Genomic DNA, 17563 nt, shown 5'->3' with positions numbered 1-17563 from the left:
CTCTTCCACTAAGATCCCTGAAGCTTGAAGGAAAGCATAGGATGAAAACACCACATTTAGGGCTGAGTATTCAAGTTCTTTTATTATCTGCACATTTTCCAGTTGTGGGTCTCTGTGTTAGTTATCACAGCAAGGAGAAGATTCTCTAATGAGAGTTGAACAAAATACCAATTTATGAGTGTATCAACATGTTATTACAGGCCATTTTAATTCTATTTTCAATTAACAGAATAATAACATGGGCTTTCCCCCAGGCTCAAGACCTATGTAGTCTCTGGTTCTTGGCCTCAAGCAGTATCAGGTATTCCACCTCATGGAGCTGACCTTAACTCCAGTCAAAAAGCGGTTGGTTACTCCCTTAACATGTGTGTCATTACTACGTTACAGGGCATATCTTGCCAGGCAAGTCAGTTGACATGGTATTAACTGGGTGAGATTAAGGATTACTTTCTATACCATATATAACACCTTCTGGGACTATGGACACTAGCCAGTAGAGATAAAGCTTCCAGTTAAGTATCAACTAAGTTTCTCCATTCTCTATTCAAAAAAACTATGAATTGACTTCAGCAGTAGGGATTAATGTCAAATTGTAGAAGGTAGCCAACAAAATTGTAGTTAGTGTTTAGGGAGGCCTATAGAACCACAACAACCACTCAAAATTGAAACCCATTATTAGTACTGAGTGATTTATTTGGTGATATATGGTATCTAGGGAGACAGTGTCTACATTATGTGAGATACTATGTTATGTGGTGATTCTATTTAAATTCCCTTTATACATTTCCATATTTTAGGAGGCTTTCTACAACATTTGACTTCTATATTGCATTTCAAAAGCCCTTTAGGGTTAGTTATTCTTTTATATAATCCTTCCTCTACTCTGGCTTTCTATTTCTTAGCCATCACCACCACCACCATCTAATTCTGCTGTTCTAATTTTCCCTTTATCACTTTATATCCGCTCTTTCCTTATATGATAACCTTCTCCACTCTGTTCCCTTACTAGTTACTTAGCCTCTGTAGGTATTCTAAATGAAATACACACATCTAAAGCATAGAAGTTAGCATGCACATATAAGAGAGAACATATTGCTGAATGTCTGGTATGAAAACAATAGTGCTCTTACTCACTGATATATTTTAACAACCTTATGAACAAGATATTGCTAATCATAAGGAAAGACATAATTTGTTCAAGGTCAAACAACTAGGAAGTGGTAAAATTAGAACTACTATACAACCTGCTTCTAGTCTCCATTTTCTAACCACCACACTTAATTATTTCTCCTAAGGTTTTACAAAGGCTGTAGGAATTGTCCAACTGTTCCATCAAAAGACCGAATTTCACATTTAGACCTGATGTGCTATTGTTTTAATTAAGAAATTCACTTTTAGGTCACATTGACTCATGTAGTTGTTCCTCACCCATGGTACACTCAACTACATACTGTTTCTATCACAGAGTTATAATGCTATCATGGAATTGTAAACACTGATTACTATTAATTGCCACATAAAACAAAAGTTGGGTATATTAATGGGATACAATATGTTTCAAAATATATGCATTGTATAGTGTTTAAATCAAATGAAAATCAGATGATTTATAGTAACTCATGATCATATGAGGAATCCCAAGGGTGTGATAGTTTACAGCACTCAAATCACCCATGAGCTCTAGTAGAAGGAGTTGATTATTTGGAATATAAAAGGCACGCTCATGCTTCCTTCTCCTTAGAGGCTCCCAGGGAGTCAGGAGGATTTGGTTCCAGGTAAACATAACCTGTAAAGGCTAGGAGCAAAGCTGAACAATCTTTGCCCAGCAGGAGATCTTCCTTGTCTTTATTATATTTATCAGCAAGAATGTCTGCTTGCTGTGTGGGAAGCAACACCCTTGATGGCAGTGGTTCTCAATCTTTCTAATGGTTCAACCATTTCATACATGTTGTGATCACCCACAGCCATGAAATTATTTTTGTTGCTTCTTCATAACTGTGATTTTGATATTCTTAAGAATTATATTCCCAAGAGTGTTATAGCTCAGCCTTCAGGTAGAACTATTTCCAGTTTTCTGATAAACCTCCAGATTGATTTCCAGAGTGGTTAGACCCACCAGCAATGGAAGAGTGTTCCTCTTTCTCTACATCCTCTGCAACATGTGTTGTCACCTGAGGTTTTGATCTTAGCCATTCTGATTGGTGTAAGGTGGAATCTCAGGTCATTTTGATTGGTATTTCTCTGATCACTAAGGACTTTGAACATTTCTTTAGCTGCTTCTCAGCCATTTGAGATTCCTCAGTTGTGAATTCTCAGTTTAGTTCTATACCCCAGTTTTTCACTGGGTTGTTTTTTTTTTTTTTTTTTTTTTTTGACTTCTTTATATATTTTGGATATTAGCCCTCTATCGCATGTATGGTTAGTGAAGATGTTTTTCCCACTCTGTAGGTTGCTGATTTGTCTTATTGGCTATATCCTTTGCCTTACAAAAAGCTTTCCAGTTTCATGAGGTCCCATTTATCAATTCTTGATCTTAGAGCATGAGCCATTGGAATTTTGTTTAGAAATTTTCCCCCTGTGCCAAGGAGTTCAAGGCTCTTTCCCACTTTCTCTTCTATTCCATTCAGTGTATCTGGTTTTATTTTGAGGTTCTTAATCCACCCAGACTTGAGCTTTGTACAGGTGACAAACATGAGTCTATTTTCATTCTTCTACATACAGACAGCCAGTTAGAACAGCACCATTTATTGAAGATGCTTTCTGTTTTCCATTGTTCATTTTTGGCATCTTTGTCAAAGATCAAGTGACAGTAAGTGTATGGTTTTATTTCTGAGTCTTCAATTCTATTCCATTGATCAAAGTGTCTGTCTCTGCACCAATACCATGCAGTTTTTATTAGTATTGCTCTGTAGTAAAGCTTGAGGTCAGGGATGGTGATTCCCCCAGCTGTTCTTTTATTGTTAAGAATTGTTTTCACTATTCTGGATTTTTTTGCCTTTTCAGATATATTTGAGAATTGAGAGAGAGAGAGAGAGAGAGAGAGAGAGAGAGAGGGGGGGGAGAGGGAGAGAGAGAGAGAGAGGGGGGAGAGAGAGAGAGAGAGGGGGAGAGAGAGAGAGAGAGAGGGAGAGAGAGAGAACTGTATGTGTGGGCATATGTGTGTCCACTTAAGGTTAAAGTCAGATGTTTTCTTCTATAGCTAATTTCCTTATTTATTTTAGGTTAGAACTGACTCAAAAGCTACAGTCCATGTGTGGATATCAGAAGACAGCCTTTGAGTCAGTTCTCTTCATAAAATATGGGACAAGGGAACTGAATCCAGAGTATCAGTGTTGGGTGGGAAGGACCTTCACACATTGAGCCATCTTTCTACTCCTTTATCTTATTTCTAGAGATATGGTTTCTCACTGAACCTAGGTATTGCTAACTTAGCAATGATAGTTGGCTAGCAAGCCCCGGCTATCCTCCTGTTTCTGTTTCCCTGTGGCAGGACTACATGTGAATGCCATCATTATCTATGTCAAATGATGCTGTAACAACTGAATAAACTTGCCATACATTGAGTATAGCTTACTGCAGGACTTTCACGGTGATTTGCTTCCTATCACTAAGTACTTCTAGCTTTGGTTTAGTTTTATTTTCCTTTTTAACAACTGATTAGATTGTAACCCACTTGGATGATTAAAATTAAGCCATGGGAAACTTTTCTCCTAGTGTTAATTAGCAATGAAGAGACATTCGTGTATTGGCTATTCAGAGAGGTGTGACAATGGGGGCTGAGATGACTCATGGTCTTACTGCTGATCCTATAGGGAATAATGGAACTGGAAAACCGCTCTATTTGGTGACAGATAAAGGATAGTGAATACAGTCAGTTACTAACTTACAGGTAAGTGCTCCTTGACCTACCATTGTGATTTTTAGCACTAAATGACATTGTTGTCTCACATATTAAGAAACCCTTTAATTTTTATTGATGACTGACACAAGGCGAAAAAATCCAAAGTGTACACACACACACACACACACACACACACACACACACACACACACACACTTCTGGAAGATTTTGCTCCATCCATCAGATGAATAGGCTGTCTTCAATATAGATCGTTCTACCCACCCAATCTCCATGCAGCTGAATGCTTTAACCTTGTTCAGTGAGACACTTAAACCTTACCTTCACCAAAATAAAATGAAGTGAAATTAGAACGACTTTATAAAAAGCCAATCACTTGAATACAAGACTTGGTGATGTAGTCAAAGTGTTAACAGTAAAGAATGAAGTCGTTAGACACTTAGGTCTTTTTAGACAGTGGTTTCCATGGAAAGTCAGGCTGTCCTTATGGGGCAGGCTTCCTTGGTAAGTACATTTTGTACTACTGTGTTCACCTACAGATAAGCTCAGAGCTAGTAACAGTCAGATAATGGAATACATTTATATGGGTTTCTAATCAATGCATGCTATTAGTTGGGAGCATATTTGAATGTCTGAGATTTTCAAATCTCATCTACCTACCACCAACTTTTAGTTCAGAGATATGTGTTCCAGAACAAATGTGAATTCAGTAGAAAAGATCAATTAAGAATTTAATCTCACACTTAAGATATTACTTTTTAAATAATCATTCAATATCTGAAGTATTGTCACAGTAACAAAAATGATAACATTAATATTTTTCTCACCGCTTCTTTTAGTCCTAACAGAAACATCATAATTAATTTTTGATTAGGTATTTGACCTCAAACCAAAACCTCAAATCAACAATTATTTTTTGTTTATATTGGTATACTCTCTGCAAGACATGTGGCTTGCTTACAGTGAAGTAATCATTAGTTGTTTATCTGGAACTTAACCCTAACTGAAGAACCCTAACTTTATTATTATTATGACACAAATACGAAAACCCTGTGGTGTTGGGAAGTAAAAAATTGAAAAGAGGGTCTCGTCTACCAAAGCCTCAAGCAGGCAAGATGAGGTTTTTTCACCGTTCCTCACACAGTCTGGTGGCAAATGACAGGACTTATTGGTGCTCAAAACAGTCTTCTTTCCACTTGACAAAATTTCCTTTTCTCTATTAAGTCAAAAAAAAAAAAAAAATCGCTCTCGGAGCGTTTTGGCGGGGCTCACGTGGCATGGCCACTAGATGGCAGTATGGGCACATCGGTCCCCACCCCCTTCTCATTCTGTAGCAAATTTTCTGTACCTTGTCTGTCCTTCTTTCCCCCCACCCTCTTTACAGGTTTCAGCTTGTCACTTTTCCTTCCCCTCTTTGTTTGCTATTTTTACTTTTATTCAAATGAGAGGACAACCAGCTGGTTGAGAATGTCATGCGGTGCTCACAGGAGGACTGCAATTGAAAAACGGAGTTGGTTGTCTTGGCTGCAGTATCCGGTTACCAGGCACCAAGGGCAATACACTTGATCAGATGCTGTGAGGTTTGACCAAGCTTGGCTCAAGTATGCTCCTCCTGAGATGGGGCCTCAGCTGTAGAGAGGTGTCAAGAGATGGACACATTTTTCAGGCGGGTTTTCCCATAAATGTAGATCGGCATATTGGGTTTTCAGGGGCTGTGCAGTGTTTTCCGTCGTGATATGAATCTTATTTTTACCCATCAAAACAAAACGCATTAAATTGCAAAGCTATGTATATATAATGACATGTCAAGAATTGATCTCAAACCTGTAGTTAGTATTCTCAGAAACTCCTTAGGTTCCTATTTATTTGATCTTTTCCCCCAGACAGAGTCTAACTATAGCACAGAGCATCCTAGAACGCATTATGTAGTACATGCTAGCCTCGAACTCACGTCAGTCTTTTTACAACCTCTTCAGGGCTGGCGTACAGTGGGCTGCTACTCCCAGCTCTGATCTTGAGTTTGTAGTCATATTCTTTAGACAGTTTTTAGTGTCAATAAGAGGAGTAACTTGCCCATTTTGTTAAGACGTACTTTGTTAGACATTTTAAAAGTCCTGTCAATTTTATTTCTAGAGGAAGAGAAACAAGGAGAAAATTATTAGGAATATGCCTGAAATGAGCGGAGGGTGTGTCTCACCCTTAACCTACGTTGTTAGTATGAGCAGAGACCCAACCCCTCCTCCATATTCCACTTCGCGTATGCTGCTCCACAGCCCTTTTGTCTAGATGTCTGATGTGGTGTGGACGCTGACGCTTTCCTTTCCCTGAAGTCCACACCTTAGGTCTTTGCAGACATAAAACTTGTTTCACCTGAATTTTCCAAAGCAGGTATAAATAATGTGTGTTAGTATTCTGTCAGGACTCCACCCCCACAGTTACCTCCCCACAGTTACCTGGCAATAGCCATGTATGCCAGGCCCAATATAAAAAGGGGGGCTGTTTGCCCCCCCCTCTCTCTCTCTCTCTCTCTCTCTCTCTCTCTCTCGCTTTTTTGCCTCTCCTACTCTCATAATCTTGCTCCTTGCTCCCTTGCTCCCCCTTTCTCCCCATTCCCTTCTCCCCTCTCTCCACGTGGCCATGACCGGGTTCTACTTCTCTACTCTCTCCCTCTCTCTGCCTTTCTCTGTCTCTACTGCTCTCTTAACTCCTCTCCCCGTGCCCTAAATAAACTGTATTCCATGCTATACCGTCATGTGTCTGGTTCCTCAGGGGGGAAGGGATGACTTGGCATGGGCCCACCGAGACATCCCCTTCCCCACACGCCACTAGAACATATTCTTATACCGCTTTATCTTCTTATGATCACAACAATGTGGCTTCTACTTACATCACTCCGTAGTTCTTTATTGTCAGCCCCTAACTGTGTGACCCTTTGCTGACTTTCGAAGGAGTTTTAACTTTCCTTGGAGAAGGAGGGAGAGCTAAAAGCAGTCTCTCTTTGGTGAGAATCTCCCATGCTGTGCCTATCTCTTGACTAAGTCAAGAGATCCATGCTTCCTTGGGAACAAACTACAAAATAAAACAACCCCTCCCCTACCCCAAGGAATCCTATATATACAATTCTGCTTGGTAACTACCTGTAAATTATTTTCTCTGAATTGTAACTAGTTTTCCTTAAAGAAGACTTTAATGTTAAACAGGATTTTTAAAAATGGACAATTTACTTTTCAAATTCTTACTTTATATGGTGGATAATTAGGAATATTTGTTTGATTGTGCATGTATAATTATTTTTCATTCACTTGCTGATAAATAATCATCTTCCACGTGCCGTCAAAGCTATAGGAACAAAAGATAGCAAAAGGATTGTACTGGGTATGACCCTACACTTCATGGAATTTTTTAACTGTGATGATTCATAGTAAGAAGTGTTATAGATCAAGACGTTATTATAAAGTCAGATGTAGTCTGCAATGTTAGAGACAAACCAAGAAACTAGTATTAATAACTATCATAATTAAATAGACACATTATTTCATTTATTTTACCATAGTGTAATATTCAGATCCGGAAAGTATAGGTGTAAACATGTTTACCTGTTTTAAACAATCATTTAAAATTTTTATAGCACAGAAAAAATGTCAATAGATTTTCTAATTGTAAACTTCCCATAAGCACTTATTCAAAACAAACAGTTATGAAAACAGTGTTCAGTTCGAGATAGCTTTTATGTACAATGGATAGAATAGCAAATGCAAAGAATAATACTCCTGCAGTCATGGAGACTATATTTGAGTGGATGTATCAATTAACAAACAGAGCTAAAAGCTTCACTACTTTAGTAGTTATCATAGTGAAAAAGGAGATATTCTCTCTCTTGGGAACAAAGGATTCTTACATCTGTACTCTATGATCTAATGACTCATACGTGCATTTCAGGGAGGGTAGGTATATTGCCCATGATAACAGCATCTCTGACTACACATAGACTCCAAAGGAAGTGCTGTGGGTCTTATGCCCATGACCAAGTATGCTTTCCTCATTCCACCCCACTTTATAATGCATATATAACATATGTTTGATATGATAATTCATGTTGATTGGGTTTTATAATCTATCTTCCTACTTCTATGACCATCTACTTTCTAAATTTAGAAAACGATTACAGAGAATACTCAAAACTATTTTCCTGGCATACAGAGAGTTAAAAAACACACTGTTTAACTGGAAAGATGATCAAAAGGTTTTACAAAGGCGATGATATAAATCCTCCTTTCAAAATTGAGATAAGCGGCTGGTGGACAGTTCTCTCCATAGAGAAAGCATTATGGGACTGATGGGCTTTCATAGATGTTGAAGCCATGCGTGTTATCTCTCTCGTATAAAATGAATAAAAGTTATATTATAATAACATAGTGAACATTATTGCACATAATTAATATTAGTAAATATCAAGTTACCTTGTTTCTATTGATATTTGGATATTTGATATTTTTATGTCATGACTTGTGTCATATAGCAGCTAGAATATAAAGTGGCATTTTGACTTTTCAAACATTCCTGAAATTTCAAAGATGGAGTTGTAATGACTGCCCAGTGAATGGCTATGATGTGGTTCCCATGATAGTCCAATATGTCCCCGAAATTTATTTCTCTAACTTTGGTTTGGTAGAACAGCGTGATTCTTAACTATTCTTTTGATCTAATTAAAAAGAATATTGTGAGAGCCATAGATCATGTGCTCCAAATCTTCTTAGTCTGACTCTAGTCCTGCCCACGGTGAGTCTGAGGACCTTCTGTAACTCTTAGGACTTTAGGAGAAGTAGAGCTAACATTTAAAATCCATGTGAAGTAGTTAGACCTGTCAGCTTCATAGAATTTAGAATCACCATGGGGAAAAGTGTCAGTATATATGTGAAAGATGACCTGGATTAGTTAGCTGAGATGGGAAGACCCACCCCAATGTAGCAAAGGTCATCCATTAAAAGGAGGGAGCACGTTAAGGATATGTTTTTATATTTTTCTACTTTCTCACTGTGAATAAAGTCTGACCAGCTGCCTCAAATTTCTAAGATCACGGTTTTACCAGTATGACTAATTCTCTGATGAGATCCTGCTCTAGGGGAGCTGGCCTTCATCTATCCAGAAGACTTCTTTCTTTATTATGTAAGCAACTTCAATTAGGCATTTGCTATAGCAACAAGATGAGCAACTAATACAGAAAATGGTGCCAGGTGGGAGACGGTTGCCATGATAAAACTATATTATCCTTAGGCCTTAAATGGCTTGCTAGGGCATTGCCAAAGAATTTGAAACTTTTGCTAAAACCATTGGATACTTTATATAGAGCTAAGCCAGCCATTCTGATGATAGGGTATAAGGAAAGAATATTATATTGATAGGAAAACAGACAATAGAAGTTTGGCTCAAAAGGTTTTATAGGAAAATGAGGACCTTATCAGGAACTGAGCTGTGTGTCACTTTTGCCATAGTCTGGCAAAGACTCTCCCTGTAGTCTGCCTACATCTTGAGAATCTGAATGATGTTGAATACGGAAGTAGTGGGCTAATTCTTTGACAGTCAACCTTTCAAAAGAGAACAGCGCTTGGGCTGTGTCATGTGGCTGCACATCACTCTCATCTAGTCTACAGTGAGAGCAAAAGATAAAGCAGAAAGGGACAAAGAGTGAGACGAAGAATGATGTCCAGATTAACTTCCCAGACAAGATGGGTTGGAAAGGTTCATTTAAGAGGAAGTTGGTGCAACAGGAAACTGGGCACAGGAAGCATTCTCTGAGGGCAAAACCTGATTTACCAAAAGTTACATCTCAAGAAAACACAAATTTATTGAAGGAGAAAGACTAAACTGAGTATATACTGAAGGGGATTTCTGCTCCTTGAACACAAGTATCTAGGGAGCTGTTTCTGCAGGGTCAGCACGCAGAATCTGATGCAATCCTGGTCTAAGAAAGCTGTCTTTTATAATAAGCAGGCAACAGAATTTGCCAGCATCATCTGTATGGTACAATATAGATTTGGCTGGCATGAAAAATTCAGGGAAAGGGTATTATGGAGTCTGGCAACATAATTCCGGATTGCTGCTGAGGACAGATTATGTGTGGCACAGGGTTGGAGTTCATTTAAGAGAGCCATAGCTGTGAAGGTGATGCTTATTTTTTCAAATTTAATTTAATTGTTGTACTTATTCACTTTACACCCCACTCAATGGTCCCTTTCCAGTCTTCCCTCTCCCTCTCCTTCTCTTCTGAGCAGTTGGGGTCTCCCTGAGTATCCCCCTACTCTGGTACTTTAAGTCTCTGTAAGGCTAGGTGCTTCCTCTCCCACTGAGGCCAGACAAGGCAGCCCAGCTACCAGAACATATCCCAAGTACAGGCAACAGCCCCGTTCCAGATGTTCAGGACCCACATAAAAGTCAAGCTGCACATCTACTACATATGAGTGGGGAGGCCTAGATTCAGCCCATGCGATGTCTATTTTTTTTTTAATAGGAAGTCCAAGGTGTTGGATATCCCAAAACGATGGGCTGTCCACTGAGGAAAGCTACAAGGACAAAATTTAGCCAGTTCAATAGGAAGATGATAGTAGAGAAGGAGGAGGGTGGTTACCTAAGCTCCATGAAGCCCGAATGAGCCCATAGTGAGCCTCAGATCTCCAGCTTGACCTCTAGGGTTTGGTGTTATTTTTGCTGAGTTTAGGACTTGCTTTGATCTAATGATTCTTTTTGTTTGTCTCCATTCTTCCCCTTTCCACTTGGCATGTTGTGTACTGGAAGTATGCAAATTATTTTTATTGTATGGGCACTCACACTTAAGAGATTGCTTTGAATGTCAGAGCAATTTTGAACACTTTTAAATAGTGTTGAAATTGTTTAAAGAATGCAGGAACTTTTAAAGTTGGATTTGATGAACTTTATAGTACGAGCTGGCTTTGAGCCTATGGGGACAATAGATAGATTTTTTTTTAATAGTGATTGTGTTTAGGTGTCATACTAACTTTTGATGGTTACTTTTTAATCTCCTTTTAATTTTTTCTTCATCCCCGCCCCCTCCTTTAACACAAGGTGTGTCTTTGGAGCTCTGAATGCCCTTGAAATTGCTAAATCGACCTGATTGGCCTTGAATGAAAAGAGATATGCATGCCTCTGACTCCTGAGTGCTGGAACTAAAGGCATGTGCCACTACACCAGACATGATGCTTAATATTGATCATCTACTTGATAGAATTTAGAATATGTGTAGTAAAAAGTCTCCAGGTATGTCTTTGAGAGATATTGCAAATTATGAGTAATACAATTGTGGGCAGTAACCAAAAACCAAAGGTGGGCTAAGAAACTTGCGATAGGAATCTTGATGTGCTACTGATATCATCTAGGGGTTTCCTGATGAGGGAGTCAAAAGAAAGATGTGGCCTCATAAACTGAGGAATCTCTCTTCCCTGAAGAGTCAAGACCCCCATGTCCTGTCAGACAGTGTATAGTTTCTACTCCTGCTGAGAAACTGCTGTCTTTCACTGTTCTGATTCAAAGGCAATCTGTTTTCACTTTCATTGCAGTTTCTGCTTCCTTTCATTTTCATGTTTCCTTGATCCATGTTTCCTTGATCAATCACCATCTAACAGGCAGCCCCATTCCATGGGCTTGCGTTCAAAACTGAATAACAGAGGAGGGAGAGTTAATCATAGACATCCATTAGGATCTACTTCCTGACTGTAGGTAGTGTGTGACCAGCTGGCTCAAGCTCCTGCCACACTTGGTTCCGCACCACGATGGACTGTAGCTTCGAGCTATAATTCAAAATAAACCTTCCCTTTTTAAAGTTGCTTTTGTCAGTTATTTTGTCTCAGCAACGAGACAAATAACTAATGCATGAGTTTTAAGGATTGGAAGTCTTTTTATATGGTTTTTAGAATACCACTGGATTCTCAGGCCATGTTTCAAATGAAAATTTCTCATAACTAAATTATATTCATGAGTGCTTTCTGGAACCATGAGCACATAGGGCCAACATAAAACCAGGTCTTTTACTCTTAAGTCTTAACAATAGCTTCTCATTTTCTTCCTGTCATATTTCTAGCCTGAGCTATACACCATCAGCAAAATAACCCCCTGCAAGAACCCAAACAAACAAAAACAATAAAGCTGAGTAGGGGGAAACCAAGCATATTTTTAGTGTTTGTGATGCACATCACCAGAGAAAAACCACTAAGGAAGTAATTCAACAGGGTAGCTAGACATTACACTTATACATCCTTTTCACCAAAGAAAGATGAATCTGTAGAAAAATGACAAGATGAATGATATCACTTTCAGACTCCCTAGGATATGAAAGGGAGTCAGGCCTCCTTGAAGATTTCTGTGGTGCTATCTCTGGGCATCATTCTCTACTGTCTCCAGGAACTGACAATTCCTACTATAGGACTAAGAAGATGAGGGTGAAAGACCAGGCAGAAAAAGAAAGCTTTTATTTTGTTGATGCATTCCACTTGGTTTTGATGAAATATTAAATTTTGTATAAATAAACTTATTTTTGATGGCTTTCTAAAATACTCACAGGAGGAAATATGGGGCCAAAGTGTGGACCAGAGACTGAAAGAAAGGCCATCCAGAGACAGCCCCAACCAATGATCCATCCCATATACAGACAGCAAACCCAGACATTATTGTGGATGCCGAGAAGTACATGCTAACAAGAGCCCGATACAGCTGTCTCCTGAGAGGTTTGCCAGAGCCTAACAAATACAGATGTGGATGCTCGCAGCCAACCATTGGACTGAGCACTGGAACCCCAATGGAGGAGTTAGAAAGGACTCAAGGAGCTGAAGGGGTTTGCAACCTCATAGTAAAAACAGCAATATCAACCAAGCAGATCCCCCTCCCCCAGAGCTTTCAGGAACTAAACCACCGACCAATGAGTACACAGGGAGGGACCCATGGCTCCAGCTGCATTATGTAGTAGAGGATGACCTTGTTGGACATCGCCCTAGTGTAGGGGAAAGCCAGGGGTGGGAGGCAGGAGTGGGTAGGTGAGTGACCACCTACGTAGAAGCAGGGGGAGAGGGCATAGGATAGAGTTGCAGAGGGAAAACTGGGAAAGGGGATAACATTTGAAATGTAAATAAATAAAATATCCAATTTAAAAACAGAAAAAAAAAACAAAAAGAAAAAAGAAATCCAAGGAGAAGGCTGGAAGAGTGAAAAAAAAGTAGGTACAATATTTTATTAATATATTTGTGTGATATGTTGGACATATCTGAACTCTACCCCCCCCATCTAATTTTTTTTTCTTGTAATTCTTCTCTGGGATACTTTTTCTTTCAGGTGCATTGGCTTTTGTCTAGCCTCCAATATATTTGGAACGAGGTATGGGCAGAATAGAGGAAGGTACAGGGTATAGTTTGTGATAGCAAAAAGGAAAAAATTTACAAATGTTTTAAGGCAACAGGCAGAAATTTTGTCCAGTTTTGAGAATCTTAATGCTTATACATTTTAGAGGGCTTTCTGTTAAAGTGAAAATCCATGTTTGCACATAAAATCAAATAGAAAGCAAATATTTATTAAATTGAGAAAAAGCACATTAAATTATGGATTTTAAAATCTGAAGAATACTATAAGCATTACAAAACATAGATACCGAAAATTATTTGGCACAACTTTATAATTTTACATTTTAGCTGAGTGTTCTTTGGTGCTTTATACTGAAATTATTTTTATCATGCTTTGTGGTGAATTTTAAAATATTTCTTTTATCATGATATGCTAAATTATTCTATTATTATTGGCTTTAGTGATCCCTAGTCATGTGATGACATATGTCCTTTTATGTGACCTCGAACACATGGATTCCATGTTTTCTGTTTCATGGGACTCCCATAGGCACATATTGTATACTTGTAACTGTTTGTTATACATTATTACATAAAGCCCTATCAGAATGGGGTTTTGTTTTCTAATTGATATTGAAGATGTATGAATCATTAGCTAATAGTTGCATCTCTGATAACCAGAAGAATTTTCTGTCAGTTGTTCTGAGATGATACCTCTCAGGGTGGGCAGGGGTAGGGTGGGGTGAGAATTCATATTACATTGTATCAATGAGCTGAGGGATTGTTACAATATTTTAGCCTTCCAAGTTTACAGCAAAATCCTATTATATCATATAACACGAGTGAGGAGTCTGGAGTCTAAAGAATTTGGAAGTTTTATGGTGACTCTATCACTGGAATCCACATATTTCCATTTATTATGCTTTAGACCTTGACCCTGACTTTTGGAAGATGACCTTCTGGTATGAAAGCTTTCATTAATCAGAATAGAAGGTCAATCCAGTCAGGGATGGATTTACTACCACCTTCATGAATACTGTGAATGAAAGCACCATAGTCTATCACAGGCTTAGCATAGAATAAATATAGTTCATCATAGATTTAGCAGACTAGGCTGATAAATATATTTAATGGAATATCATATCAATTCCCATCCTGTTGCCAGAATTTAAAAATTCTTAACCCTAAGTGTTTAATAAATTCAAGAAAAAGTATCCCCATGTTGGTACATCTTTATTTTACTTTTATTCTTTTCCCCTCTGCTTTGCTTGTATCTAGAATTCTCTCTGAAGACCTATATTTAGAAAACTAGTGACAGCTTAGTTCCTTTGTGATCTTGTGGGAATGTTCAGGAATGGATCTTATTTGGAGGTTTTTAGGCCACGGGAGACATGGCCCCAAGAGAGTATGTGGGACCCCTCTTCTTTTTGTTCTCTTTCACATTCTCACCAGCAAGTGAGCAGCTTTGTTCTGCTCTGTGGTCCTTGTGATGATGCTAAATGATACTGTGTGGGAACCTCAAAATAGTGAGGGCAAAACTGGTGACATGGCACCAGAAAGGCACTTGTTGCCAAGCCTGAGGGCATGGTAATTCATCCCCCACATACAAGCTGTCCTCTGAAGGCCACAAGTGACCCATGACTTGAACATGCCCATACCCCTAACACACAAACAATCCAACACACACACACTCACACACACACCACTCACATGCAAACCACCACCACCACCACCACCACCACCACCAACAACAACAACAACAACAATGAAATCCTTAGTAAATGAAAATTTTCTATGTTGATTGTGTCAGGGATTTGTTGCAGAAACTGGAAAGCTGAAACTTCAAACCTTTCTTCTCCCTCCCTTTTTCTCTCTGTCTTTTCTCCGCTCTCACCTCTATCTTCCCAATCTTATTTCTTTGTTTTCTTACCATTTTTTTTTGTTTATTTGTGTCTATTTGTTGTTTTCATGTTTTTTGAGACAGTTTCTCTGTGTGTAGTCCTGACTGTTCTGGAACTTGTTTGTAGGCCAGGCTAGGCTTGAACTCACAGAGAGATCTGCCTTCCTTTGCCTTCCAAGACCTAGGATTAAAGGTGTGCACTAACAAAATACCCATGGAAGGAGTTGCAGAGACAAAGTTTGGAGCTAAGATGAAAGGATGGACTATCCAGAGACTACCCCACCTGGGGATCCATCCCATAATCAGCCATCAAACGCAGACACTATTGCACATGCTGACAGGACCCTGGTAAGGCTGTTTCTTGTGAGGCTATGCCAATGCCTGGCAAATACAGAAATGGATGCTCACAGTCATCTATTGGATGGAACACAGGGCCCCCCAATGGAGGAGCTAGAGAAAGCACCCAAGGAGCTGAATGGGTCTGCAACCCTATAGGTAGAACAACAATATGAACTAACCAGTAACCCCAGAGTTCATGTCTCTAGCTGTATATGTATCAGAAGATGGCCTAGTCGGCCATCATTGGGAAGAGAGGCCCCTTGGTCTTGCAAATTTTAATGCCCGGGCCAAGAAGTGGGAGTGGGTGGGTAGGGGAACAGGGTGGAGGGAGGGTTTAGGGGACTTTCGGGATAGCATTTGAAATGTAAATGAAGAAATATCTAATAAAAAAAATTGAAAAAGGGGACTGGAGAGATGGCTCATCGGTTAAGAGCATTAACTACTCTTCCAGAGATCCTGAGTTCAATTCCAGCCACCATATGGTGGCTCGCTACCATCTGGAATGAGATCTGATGCCCTCTGCTGGTGTGTCTGAGACAGCTACAGTGTACTCACATACATGAAATAAATTAATTTTAAAAAATTGAAAAAAATAGTTCTTCTTGGTAGATTTTTTCCTTTGATGAGTATGAAGTGTCCTTCCTTGTCCTTTTTGATAACTTTTGGTTGAAAGTCTATTTCATCCCATATTAGAATGGCTAGTCCAGCTGGTTTCTTGAGAACATTTGCTTGGAAACTTGTTTTGCAGCCCTTAACTCTGAGGTAGTGTTATCTTTGACATTGAGGTTCATTTCCTTTATGCAGCAATATGCTGGGGTCCTATTTGCATAGCCGTCTGTTAGTCTATGTCTTTTTATTAGGAAACTGAGTCCATTGATATTAAGAGATATTAAGGAAAACTGATTGTTGCTTCCTGTTACTTCTGTTGTTATCGGTGGAATTATGGGTTTTTTTTGTGGTTATCTTCTTTTTGGTTTGTTGAAAGAAGATTACTTTCTTGCTTTTTTTAGGGTGTGGCTTCCCTTCTTGTGTTGGAGTTTTCCATCTATTATCTTTTGTAGGGCTGAATTAGTGGAGAGATATTGTGTACATTTGTTTTTCTCATGGAATAACTGGTTTTCTCCATCTATGGTAATTGAGAGTTTTGCTGGGTATAGTAGTCTGGGCTGACATTTGTGTTCTCTTAGGGTATGTATGACATCTGCCCAGGATCTTCTAGCTTCCATAGTCTCTGGTGAGAAGTCCATTGTAATACTGATAAGTCTGCCTTTATGGACTTGGAAAAATATGGAATACTTCATGAATTTACATGTCATCCTTGTGCAGGGGCCATGCTAATCTTCTCTGTATTGTTCCAATTTTAGTATATGTGATGCTGAAGCGAGCATAGGATACTTCCTATAAACACATTATTAATTCAAATCCATATTGTTTTCAATTTTTTCTCATTAGTAATATTTTGTTTCATAACATTTCCTTTTATTTGAAGGAAAACAATATAAAGAATTCCAAAATATAATACTTTGGTACACATATTATTTTGTGTAAAAGGTACTTAACAAGTACAAGTCAAGGCTTCCTCTGACTCACCTTTCCTTTCAAAGATAGAAGCATTAAAAGATATTCCCCAGTTGTCGTGAACTTTCTCCTTGAGTTTTGTCATCTGGGAATCCTGCTGCATCACAGGAAAGGAGCTTTGAAGTTGGCTTCACATACAAGCCAACTTTGTCATCAACTATCACATGGCCCACCTACTCTTCTAATGATCCACTAAATCACGAGTAACTGTACTGCATTCTGCTCTTTCTCCTATTAGGAATTCAACAAGGCTTTCACCTCAGCATTTGAAGAAACAGGAGAAGCAGGACTGCACTATCACTTTCTCCTCCCTCTTTGCCCAGAAACATGCATTAGTATGCTTATTGGAGAAATTCCTCCCAATAGGCAGATAGCCAAGGATACACAACCATCAAAATGAACCTGAAAGTCCTCATTGTGTCCCAGTTATTTCCCCTTGTTTTATTTTCTTCAATGATATTTCTCCATGAATGTTCATGGTTCATCAAATGTAAGCATCCAGATATACAGATTTCTCTCTTCTTTTGATCTTCACTTTTGAAGGAT

The 17563-nt window shown here is 38.8% G+C and overlaps 1 non-coding gene across 1 annotated transcript; it reads right to left on the bottom strand.

Annotated features, from left to right (window-relative positions):
• Positions 1-16720: 16720 nt before the first annotated feature.
• Positions 16721-16827, bottom strand: Gm22977. Its single transcript, XR_003952043.1, has one exon. It is a non-coding gene; the product is annotated as a U6 spliceosomal RNA (small nuclear RNA).
• Positions 16828-17563: the final 736 nt, after the last annotated feature.

Source organism: Mus musculus, chromosome 16 (assembly GCF_000001635.26).
Source record: "Mus musculus strain C57BL/6J chromosome 16, GRCm38.p6 C57BL/6J".
Lineage (NCBI taxonomy): Eukaryota > Metazoa > Chordata > Mammalia > Rodentia > Muridae > Mus > Mus musculus.
The sequence above is the reverse complement of the archived record's forward strand: the minus strand, read 5'-3'. Positions and strand labels throughout refer to the sequence as shown.